The sequence below is a fragment of the Sus scrofa genome, chromosome 14 (genome assembly GCF_000003025.6).
Source record: "Sus scrofa isolate TJ Tabasco breed Duroc chromosome 14, Sscrofa11.1, whole genome shotgun sequence".
Lineage (NCBI taxonomy): Eukaryota > Metazoa > Chordata > Mammalia > Artiodactyla > Suidae > Sus > Sus scrofa.
This window is the reverse complement of record NC_010456.5, coordinates 6,021,986-6,034,543: the sequence shown is the minus strand read 5'-3', so window position 1 is coordinate 6,034,543 and position 12,558 is coordinate 6,021,986.

Genomic DNA, 12,558 nt, shown 5'->3' with positions numbered 1-12,558 from the left:
GACCGCCTGTTCCACAAGGGGTGCCGGGAAGACGGGACAGCCACATGGAAAAGAATGAAATGAGAACACTCCCTAACACCAGACACAAAAACAAGCTCCCAATGGATTAAAGACCTAGTGAGCCGACCAGATACTCTGCAACGCCTAGAGGAAAACATAGGCCAAACACTCCCCAACATAAACGACAGCAACATCTCAGATGCACCTCTTAGACTAATGACACTAAGAACCAAAACATACCAATGGGACCTAAGCAAACTTAAAAGTTTCTTCAGAGCAAAGGAAACCCTAAAGAAAATGAAAAGACTTCCCACAGAATGGGAGAAAACCTCTGCAAGTGAATCAACTGACAAGGGGTTCCTCCTAACGGTTATAATCACCTTCTGCAGCTCCACACCAAAACAGCAAACAACCCCTTCCAAACAGGGAAAGAAGATCTCAACAGACAGTTCTCAAAGAAGACATACAGATGGCCAGAAAACACATGAAAAGATGTTCAGCATCACTCATCCTTCGAGACATGCACATCAAAACCACCATGAGGTACCACCTTACACCAGCCAGAACGGCCACCAGCAAAAAGTCTACAAACAGTAAGTGTTGGAGAGGGTGTGGAGAAAAAGGAACCCTAGGACACTGCTGGTGGGATTGTAAATGGGTGCAACCACTGTTGAAAACAGGATGGAGATGCCTCAGAAAACGAAACCTAGAAGTACCATTTGATCCAGCAATCCCACTCCTGGGCCTCTACCCAGAGAAAACCATGACTCGCAGAGACGCCCGTACTCCGGTGTTCATCGCAGCACTCTTTGCAATAGCCAAGACATGGAAACAACCTAAGTGTCCATCGGCAGAGGAGTGGATCAAGGAGATGTGGTCCATACACACAACAGAATGTGACTCGGCCACTAAAATGAATGGCATACCAGCCATTTTAGCAACATGGATGGCCCCAGAAATTAGCATGCTAAGGGAGGTCAGCCATCCAATGAGACCCCAACATCAAATGCTTTCAGGGACACGTGGAATCTGAACAAAGGGCAGACTGATCTTCTTTGCAGAGCAGATGCTGACTCACAGATACTGAAAACATTACGGTTTCCAGAGGAGAAAGTTTGGGGGGTGGGGGATGTGCTTGGGTTATAAAGGGGACATCCTGTGAAACTGGATTGTTATGATCATTATACAACAAGAGGTGTGATTAATTCATCTGAGTAATGAAAAGAATAACAATAAATTTTATAAAAACCCGGGCCGAGTGTGGAGGGCACGACTGTCTCGGCTGCCCCTGAGAGGCAACTGTCTGTCCTGCAAAGGGCCCAGGCGGGATGTGAAGCGCTGGGTGTCTGCCTCCGGTCGTTGCTCACAGCTTCAAGCTTCCGGGGACGTCTCTGTTTTCCACAAAGTTCTCATTATCAAAAAGGACCAAAACTACCTGTACTATACACCTCGCTGGTTGGAGGAGGGGATCAAACGAGTTGTGGGTGTAACAGGACTCCAACCACGGAGTCATCCACTGGGAGTTCCTCTGTGGCTCAGCGGTAACAACCCCGACTCAGATCCGAGGGAATGCAGCTTCGCTCCACGGGTAAGGATGCGGCCCTGCCGTGAGCTGTGGTGTAGGTCGCAGAGGCACCTCCGATCTGGTGTGGCTGTGACTGTGGGGCAGGCCAGCAGCTGCAGCTCCCATTCCACCCCTTGCCTGGGACCCTCCCTGTGCCATGGGTGCGGCCCTCAATAAACAAGCATCCAGTCAAATCCCATCCACATCATCCTTCCCTTTGGAGTGACTCTGACCCACTTTGCATTTGTATCAACACAAGGGGCGAGCCACTCAGGGGACAGAAGCCAGGTCCAGCCTTGGGTTCCCACTCGGGCCCCGCTCCAGCTCACCGCGGCCTCGGGATGACGGCAGCCCTCTTCGGGGACCCAAAAACAGATGTGGGGCAGGCTAGGGGAGCCTGGCACACCCCCAGCAGCACGCACCCCCAAAGGTCTCCTTCTGCTCTTCCAGGCCTGCCGGCCCCCGCGCCACTCGCCTCAGCAGGCCTCTTCCAGGGCTGCTTTCCTCAGGGGGTCATGCCAAGCTGCCCCCGCCCCCTCGGCCTCCATGGGACCCTGGCTTCTGCGGGATCTCGTCGAGCCCTTCTCCATGCCTTCGTTGCCCCTGCCTGACCCTCCACACTCGGCTCAGCACCCGCTCGTCCGCTGGGGGCCTTGCCTGGCTGTTTGGCCTCCTCCCGGAGCCGTGAGTGTCACAGGCCCGGAAGGGTCCATCCTGTCAGCCGTGGATGAGCTGGACTGCCAAGGGGGAGCCCTGGGTCCTGGCTGGAGGACAGAGCCTGTATCAGGGTCCGGAAAGCCTCGCTGTCCCTCAGCCATGCCACCACCCCTCAGCCCGCGCAGGAGAGGAGGCACACAGGACCTGGTAGAGTGGCCCCGCTTTCAGGCCCAGGGTTTGGGGAGGCAGAGATCTGGGCCATCTCTCTCCCTCCTCCAATTTGGTATTGGCAGTCTAGGACCTAGTCTAGGGGGTACAGGAGCAGTCAGGGCAGGAGCTCCCCGCATGGCTGCTGAATGCTGCTCAGGGTCATGTTCTCCTGCAAAGGCTGGGGTAACGTTTCCGAACAGCAGAGGGAATCTCACATCAGTGTCTGGGGATTCTCCAGAGCAGTGGCAGGTTCTCCCTCAGGGCTCGTGAGTCCTCATGAGGACCCAGGCCTCCTGCAGGAGCAGCTGCAGGGTTGTCCTGCCCAGGTGGTGACATCTGAGCCCCACCTGCGACATAAACCACAGTTCAAGGCATCTTCGGATCCTTAATCCATGGAGGGAGGCCAGGGATGAAACCCACATCCTTCTGGATACCAGGCAGCTTCGTTAACTGATGAGCTATGACAGGAACTCCAAAAGTGTCCCAGTTTAAATGAAAAACTACGTGGCCACCCGGGTGGGAGGACCTACCACCCTCACATGCCTCTGACACGTCCTCTAACGGGGGTCTGGGACCACGCAGCTCCCACCCGCCCTGAGAGCTTTCCAGCCCAGACGCACGCACATCCTCATTCCCAGCAGACACCTCCCCTCCCACAAGCACCCACAGCCTTTCTCTCTCCCACCACCGGCCCTTAGAAATCCTTGGTTTCCCCCAGGAAAAGGGAATGGGTTCATGTAAATGCAAAAAATAAAAAGACCTGTTCAAATCAAGAGACTCCAGGAGCAAATGAAGAGATATGCCAAGGGCTGAGACTAGACCGTTGCCGAGTGTGCAACTGAGAAGGAATTTGCCGTCACGCTCTCTAAGAAATCCCTCCACACCCAATGGGAAAATGGGCAAGGAAAATGGACAGGCAACTCACAGAGGAAACTCAAATGCTAGCCAACATGAAAGATGTTCAACCTCACCAACCGCCACTGAAAAGAAACTCAAACAGCAAGGAGATGCTGTTTCATACTCACGAAATGGGAAAATGAACAAAGGTTTAAGTCTGTCAGTGTCAAATGTGGGTGGACCAACAGGTGCTCTCATACAGTTGGACGAGAGATCCCCTGGAAGAGTGATTTAGCTCTATTGTGTAAAGTAAACGATGCACACGCTCCACAACCCAGCAAATCGATTCTTCCGGTTCCGTCTTAGAAAAATTCTCTCACCCATGGCAGAAGGAGATGGTATCTCCCTGTATGAACGGATGCTTAGGTGCCCAAGAATTACAGTGAAGACAGTGGAAAACATCGAGATGTCCTTTCACAGACAAATGGAGAAATAAGCTTGGGAGAGTCACCCAGCGAACACTGCACAGCAGTAAAAGCGAATGAACCAGAATTACAAGAATCACATGGATGAGTCCCCGTAATGATGAGGGGCTAGGTCTTGGACTTTTCCCGGACAACTGTGCTACCTTGGGCAAGTCACGTCACTTCTCTGGTCCTCGGTTCACTTGTCCGCCTAAGACAGGCTTAATGAGGAGTTCCCCTTTGTGGCTCAGTGGGAAAAAACCCGACTAGCATCCATAAGGACCTGGGCGAGATCCCTGGCCTCGTTCAGTGGGTGAAGGATCTGCCATTGCCGTGAGCTGAGGTGTATGTGGCAGACCTGCCTTGAATCTGGTGATTCTGCAACTGTGGTGTAGGCCAGCTGATATAGCTCCAATGGGACCCCTGGCCTGGGAACTTCCATATGTCACAGGTGCAGCCCTAAAAAGAAACCGAAAAAAGATAGGCTTAACAACAGCCATCACCTTCTTGGACTGGGGTGTTGGGTGGCTGAAATAAGATCACCAGGCCACAAGTGGGAATTGTGTGCCTCTGGTCAGCTCCCAAATCCTGATCATCTTCATGGGTCCCCTGTGGCAGGTGGGGTGGAAAGGCGCTGCTACTAATTTTTTAAATACATAAGAAATTTTATTACGTTTGAAGGTGTCTAGCAATCATCACAACCAATTCGTAGAGCTCGTCCATCCTAAACGCTCAGTGCAACCACGCACCCCCACAAACTGTCTCATTTGTTAAACATAAGTTCTAGAAAGTCTGTGAGTCAGGATCTGTTCTGCAAAGAAGTTCCTTCTGCCCTGTTTTAGAGTCCACATGTCACGGAAAGCTTTTGATGTTGGGGTCTCATTGTCTGATGACTTCCCGTAACACGATGATATCCCGGTCCATCCTGGTTGCTACCAATGCCCTTCTTTCTTTCCTTTTAATGGCTGAGGAATGTTCCATGGTGTGTATGTACCACAGCTTCTTGATCCACTCCTCTGTCGATGGACACTTGGGTGGTTTCCATGTCTTGGCTGTTGCAAAGAGTGCTGCGATGAACACTGGCGTACCTGTGTCTTTGCGAGTCATGGCTTTGTCTGGACAGAGGCCCAGGAGTGGGATTGCTGGATCCAAGGGTGGTGGTTCTATGTTTCGCTTTCTGAGGCATCAGCATCCTGTTTTCCACAGCGGTTGCACCCATTGACATTCCCACCAACAGTGTGCTAGGGTTCCTTTTCCTCCACACCCTCTCCAACACTCATTGTTTGTAGACCTTTTGAGGATGGCCATTCTGGCTGGTGTAAGGTGGTACCTCACGGTGGTTGTGATTCACGTTTCTCTAGCAGTGAGTGATGTTGAACATCTTTTCAGGTGTTTTGTTTGTTTGTTTGTTTGTTTGTTTTTGCCCCCATATGTCTGCTTTGGAAAATTGGCTGTTGAGATCTTCTTTCCATTTTTTGAAGGGGTTGCTGTGTTGCTCTGGTATGGAGTGGTGGGCGGTGTTTATAAATTTTGGAGATGAATCCCTTGTGGGTCGATTCATTTGCCAAGATTTTCTCCCGATCCGGGGAAAGTCTTTTTGTTTGGTTTGGGGTTTCCGTGGCTGTGCAGGAACTTTTGAGGCTCCTGAAGTCCCATTGGTGTATTGTTGTTTTTATCGTCAGTGCTAAGAGGTGGATCTGAGAAGAGGTTGCTGTCGTTTAGGTCGGGGAGTGTTTGGCCTATGTTTTCCTCTAAGCGTTTTATAGTGTCTGGTCGTGTCTCTAGGTCTTTGATGCATTTGGAGCTTGTTTTTGTGTCTGGTGTTAGGGAGTGTTCTCATTTCATTCTTTTCCATGGGGCTGTCCCGTCTTCCCGGCACCCCTTCTTGAACAGGCGGTCTTTTGTCCACTGCGTAGTCTGGCCTCCTTTGTCACAGATGAGTTGGCTGTAGGTGCGAGGGGGGTTTCCTTCTGGGCTTTCCATCCTGTTCCACTGATGTACATGTCTTTCTCTGTGGAAGCAGCGTGAGGTTTTGAGGATTGCTGCTTTGTAGTAGAGTCTGAGTTCAGGGAGCCTGACTGTTGCAGCTCCATTTCTCTTTTGCAGGATGTCTTTGGCTCTTCTGGGGCTTTTGTGCTACCGAACCAACTTTACAATATTTTGTTCAAGTTCTGTGAAAAATGTCCTTGGTCCGTGGATAGGGATTGCATTGAGTCTGCGGATGGGCTTGGGTGGGATAGCAATTATGATCATGTGGAATCTTCCAATCCAAGAGCATGGCGAGTCTCTCCATCGTTATGTGTCATCCTTGATTGCTTGCATCAGCATCTTTGAGTTTTCAGAGCATGGGTCTCTTGTCTCTCTAGTAGGTGTATTCCTCAGTATTTTATTCTTTGGAATGCAACAGTAAACAGGATTCTCCTGTAATTTCTCTCTCCGATCATTAACTGTTAGTATATAGAAATGCAGTCTCTTTCTCGGTAGTACTCGTGTATCCTGTGGCCTTACAAAATTCACTGATGAGCTCTACCAATTTCCTGGGTGCGTCTTGAGGATGCTCTAGGTATAGGATCCTCTCGTCTAAAAATAGGGATGGCTTGTCTTCTTCCTTTCCAGTGTGGCTCCCTTCTCTGTATTTTTCTACTCGGAGGGCCCTGACTAGCTAGGATTTCCAAAACGATGTCCACTAGCCATAGGACCTCTAGCAAAGGAGGGTGCACATGCCGAGGGAGCGGCCCTGAACAGACAAAAGAAAAAAGAGACACACACACACACAAACACAAAGTTTCATTTTTCTCCAAAATGGATTTCTTAAGAATTCGCGTTCTTCATTTGTATTTGTGTTTTCGGGCCACACCTGTGGCATATGGAAGTTCCCAGGTTGGCGTGGCATTGCAGCTGCAGCTACCGGCCGCCACCACAGCTATAGCAATCCAGGATTGGAGCCTCGTCTGCGACCTACACCACAGCTCACGGCAATGCCGGTTCCTTCAGCCATGGAGGGAGACCAGCCATCAAACCTGTGTCCTCATGGATCCTGGGCTGTTTCCTTCCCACTGAGCCCCAACGGGAACTCCTCATAAGGATGGATGTTCCATCTGGACGTATACACATATTCTCTTTCCTAATAGGAAGATCTATTTTCCAAGAGATTGGCTGGAGTTCCCCCTGGGCTCAGTGGGGTCATGATCCAGTCGTGTCTGTGGAGGCACCCATTGGATCTCCATCCCTGTGCAGTGGGGACAGGATCTGGCATTTCAGCAATGGTGGTGTGGTCACAGGTTCAGCTCAGATTCCATCCCTGGCCGGGAACTTCATATTCAACAGGTACAGGTAAGAACCAAAAACATTTTATATACATATGTACATTCAATGTGTAATAAACACTGAGCTGTGGTATGGATCGCAGATGTGGCTCAAATCCTGCATGGCTGTGGCTGTGGCTGTGGCCCAGGCCAGCAGCTGTAGCCCCGATTCCACCCCTTGCCTGGGACCCTCCCTGTGCCAAGGTTGCAGCCCTCAATACACAAGCATCTAATCAAATCCCATCCACATCATGCTCTCCTCCGGAGAACTCTGACCCTCCTTGCTTTTGTTTCAACACAAGGCGTGAGCCACTCTGGGGACAGAAGCCAGGTCCAGGCTTGGGTTCCAGTTCACCGGGTCCTTGGGATGATGGCATCCCTCTTCAGGGGCCCAAACCCAGATGTGGGGCAGGCCAGAGGAGCCTGGCACACCCCCAGCAGCACATGTCCCCAAAGGTCTCCTTCTGCCCTTCCAGCCCTGCCGGCCCCCTCGCCACCCGCCTCAGCAGGCCTCTTCCAGGGCTGCTCCCCCCGGGCGGCCCTGCCACGTTGCCCCTGACCCCTCGGCCTCCATGGGACCTTGGCTCCTGCGGGATCTCGTCGAGCCCTTCTCCATGCCTTCGTTGCCCCTGCCTGACCCTCCACACTCGGCTCAGCACCCGCTCGTCCGCTGGGGGCCTTGCCTCGCTGTTTGGCCTCCTCCCGGAGCCATGAGTGTCACAGGCCCGGAAGGGTCCATCCTGTCAGCCGTGGATGAGCTGGACTGCCAAGGGGTATCCCTGGGTCCTGGCTAGAGGACAGAGCCTGTATCGGGGTCTGGAAAGCCTTGCTGTCCCTCAGACGTGCCACCATCCCACAGCCCGCACAGGGGAGGAGACACACAGGACCTGCTAGAGTGGCCCCTCTTGCTGGCCCAGGGTTTGGGGAGGCAGAGATCTGGGCCATCTCTCTCCCTCCTCCCATTAGGTATTGGCAGTCTCGCTTGCTTGCTTGCTTGCTTTTTTGTCTGGTGTCACTTTCCGTTTTGCTGTCTGTCCTTTTAGGGCCACAGGGCCAGGCACATAGAAGTTCCCAGGCTCGGGGGCTAATCAGCACTGGATCGTTTAGCCAGTGTGCGAGGCCAGGGATGCAACTTGCATCCTCATGGATACCAGGTGGGTTGATTTCTGCTGAGCCGCCACAGGCACTCCTTACCTTTTTTCTATCTCTCACTGGTTTTTTTTTCTTTTCTTTTCTACTTTCTTTCATTATTTTTTTATCTGTTTTGCTTTGGAGGGCTGCTCCCGGGGCATATGGCGGTTTCCAGGCTAGGGGTCGAGACGGAGCTACAGCTCCTGGCCACAGTCCCAGCCCATGCCCCAGCCCCAGCCACGCAAGATCCAAGCCTCCTCTTCGACCTCCACCCACAGCTCATGGCAACGCCAGATCTTTAACCCACTGAATTAGGGCAGGGATCGAGCCCACAACCTCATGTGTCGTAGTGGGATGTGTTTCCACTGCGCCAAGAGGGGAACTCCTGTTTTCACCTTTCAAGTTTGATGTGAAACGCTCTAAGCAGATCCGTGCCCACACTTGTATGTGTGTTCGAGTGCACGGATGGCTTGAACTCCTGCTGCCGGTTTGGCTCCCTGGGGAGGTGGTGGAAGCAACCTCTCCTCCTGTCCGCATGAGGGCAGGTACAAGACGGCTGCAGAAGAAACAGGTTGAGAGAGCAAGTCCCTCCGCCCCAACGCAACGAGATGGGACCTGGATGGGGCACCTCAACCCGAGGAATGAGCTCGTTTGCTTTGGTGGGCATGTTTAAACCATGGCAACCTTGTCATTCCTCCGCTCTGGGAATCAGCATGATCTGGATACTGTGCAACCACATCCAAGAATGAATGCGACCCTGCACTTGGTGAAAGGGCAGCTGCTGTGCCCAGAAGTGCACAACCTCCCTGCCCCTGCCGTCAATCCAGATGACTTTTGGATGGTCCTCCAATGGTTTCCTGCCTCGTGGAGTTCCCGTCATGGCTCAGCAGTTCATGGACCCGGAGCATATCCCTGAGGAAGTGGGTTCGATCCCTGGCCTCACTCCAAGGGGAAAGGATCCGGCGTGGCCGGGAGGTGTGGAGTGGGCCCCAGACGTGGCTTGGATCCCCTGTTGCTCTGGCTGTGCTGGAGGCTGGCAGCTCTGGCCCCGATCCACCCCCTAGCCTGGGAACCTCCATATGCTGCGGGGGCAGCCCTCAAAAGACAGAAGACAAAGGACAAAAGACACACACACAAATCATTTCTCTCTTCTCAATGATTGACTGATAATAATTAGCTTTACTTATTAATTTGTGCTTTTATTACTTCCCTATCAATAACTACCTTTTTTTATTTTGTTTCAACGTTCTAAAAACCTTAGGCTCAAAACATAAAGTAAAAGAATAGTATAAATGATATGAAACAGGAAGACCAATTGGACACACCTCCAAAGAGAAATCAGGAGAGGGGAAGGAGAGTCCCTGTCAGAAGGGGGAGCAAAGGGATGGGGTGTTCGGGGAGCTGATGGGGAGGCATTGGCAGGGGCAGAGGGGACCTTGGGGAAGGTGGTTTTGGAAACGGGCCTGGGACTCTTGGAAGAGCCAGGCCAGGACCTGGTACAGGGGTTGCGGGCGCAGTCAGGGCACGCTCTACCTGCACAGCTGCTGCATTCTCCTCGGGCCCTTGTTCTCCTGCAATGGCTGGGGTAACGTTTCTGAACAGCAGAGGGAATCTCACATCAGTGTCTGGGATTCTGCCAGAGCAGTGGCAGGTTCTCCCTGCAGGGCTCGTGAGTCCTCATGAGGACCCAGGCCTCCTGCAGGAGCAGCTGCAGGGTTGTCCTGCCCAGGTGGTGACATCTGAGCCCCACCTGCGACGTCAACCACAGTTCAAGGCATCTTCGGATCCTTAATCCATGGAGGGAGGCCAGGGATGAAACCCACATCCTTCTGGATACCAATCAGCTTCGTTAACTGATGAGCTATGACAGGAACTCCAAAAATGTCCCAGTTTAAATGAATACCACATGGTCTCCCAGGTGGGAGGACCTACCACCCTCACATGCCTCTGACACGTCCTCTAACGGGGGTCTGGGACCACGCAGCTCCCACCCGCCCTGAGAGCTTTCCAGCCCAGATGCACGCACATCCTCATTCCCTGCAGACACCTCCCCTCCCACAAGCACCCACAGCCTTTCTCTCTCCCACCACCGGCCCTTAGAAATCCTTGGTTTCCCCCAGGAAAAGGGAATGGGTTCATGTAAATTCAAAAAATAAAAAGACCTGTTCAAATCAAGAGACTCCAGGAGCAAATGAAGAGATATGCCAAGGGCTGAGACTAGACCGTTGCCGAGTGTGCAACTGAGAAGGAATTTGCCGTCACGCTCTCTAAGAAATCCCTCCACACCCAATGGGAAAATGGGCAAGGAAAATGGACAGGCAACTCACAGAGGAAACTCAAATGCTAGCCAACATGAAAGATGTTCAACCTCACCAACCGCCACTGAAAAGAAACACAAACAGCAAGGAGATGCTGTTTCATACTCACGAAATGGGAAAATGAACAAAGGTTTAAGTCTGTCAGTGTCAAATGTGGGTGGACCAACAGGTGCTCTCATACAGTTGGACGAGAGATCCCCTGGAGGAGTCATTTAGCTCTATTGTGTAAAGTAAACGATGCACACGCTCCACAACCCAGCAAATCGATTCTTCCGGTTCCGTCTTAGAAAAATTCTCTCACCCATGGCAGAAGGAGATGGTATCTCCCTGTATGAACGGATGCTTAGGTGCCCAAGAATTACAATGAAGACAGTGGAAAACATCGAGATGTCCTTTCACAGACAAATGGAGAAATAAGCTTGGGAGAGTCACCCAGCGAACACTGCACAGCAGTTAAAGCGAATGAACCAGAATTACAAGAATCACATGGATGAGCCCCCGTAATGATGAGGGGCTAGGTCTTGGACTTTTCCCGGACAACTGTGCTACCTTGGGCAAGTCACGTCACTTCTCTGGTCCTGGGTTCACTTGTCCGCCTAAGACAGGCTTAATGAGGAGTTCCCCTTTGTGGCTCAGTGGGAGAAAACCCGACTAGCATCCATAAGGACCTGGGCGCGATCTCTGGCCTCGTTCAGTGGATTACAGATCTGCTGTTGCCATGAGCTGAGGTGTATATGGCAGACCTGCCTTGAATCTGGTGATTCTGCAACTGTGGTGTAGGCAGCTGATATAGCTCCAATGGGACCCCTGGCCTGGGAACTTCCATATGTCACAGGTGCAGCCCTAAGAAGAAACCGAAAAAAGATAGGCTTAACAACAGCCATCACCTTCATGGACTGGGGTGTTGGGTGGCTGAAATAAGATCACCAGGCCACAAGTGGGAATTGTGTGCCTCTGGTCAGCTCCCAATCCTGATCATCTTCATGGGTCCCCTGTGGCAGGTGGGGTGGAAAGGCGCTGCTACTAATTTTTTAAATACATAAGAAATTTTATTACGTTTGAAGGTGTCTAGCAATCATCACAACCAATTCGTAGAGCTCGTCCATCCTAAACGCTCAGTGCAACACCCCACCCCAACAAACTGTCTCATTTGTTAAACATAAGTTCTAGAAAGTCTGTGAGTCAGGATCTGTTCTGCAAAGAAGTTCCTTCTGCCCTGTTTTAGAGTCCACATGTCACGGAAAGCTTTGGATGTTGGGGTCTCATTGTCTGATGACTTCCCGTAACACGATGATTTCCAGGTCCATCCAGGTTGCTACCAATGCCCTTCTTTCTTTCCTTTTAATGGCTGAGGAATGTTCCATGGTGTGCATGTACCACAGCTTCTTGATCCACTCCTCTGTCGATGGACACTTGGGTGGTTTCCACGTCTTGGCTATTGCAAAGAGTGCTGCGATGAACACTGGCGTACCTGTGTCTTTGCGAGGCATGGTTTTCTCTGGACAGAGGCCCAGGAGTGGGATTGCTGGATCCAAGGGTGGTGGTTCTATGTTTCGCTTTCTGAGGCATCAGCATCCTGTTTTCCACAGCGGTTGCACCCATTGACATTCCCACCAACAGTGTGCTAGGGTTCCTTTTCCTCCACACCCTCTCCAACACTCATTGTTTGTAGACCTTTTGAGGATGGCCGTTCTGACTGGTGTAAGGTGGTACCTCACGGTGGTTTTGATTCACGTTTCTCTAGCAGTGAGTGATGTTGAACATCTTTTCAGGTGTTTTGTTTGTTTGTTTGTTTGTTTGTTTTTGCCCCCATATGTCTGCTTTGGAAAATTGGCTGTTGAGATCTTCTTTCCATTTTTTGAAGGGGTTGCTGTGTTGCTCTGGTATGGAGTGGTGGGCGGTGTTTATAAATTTTGGAGATGAATCCCTTGTGGGTCGATTCATTTGCCAAGATTTTCTCCTGTTCCGGGGGAAGTCTTTTTGTTTGGTTTGGGGTTTCCGTTGCTGTGCAGAAACTTTTGAGGCTCCTGAAGTCCCATTGGTGTATTGTTGTTTTTATCGTCAGTGCTCTA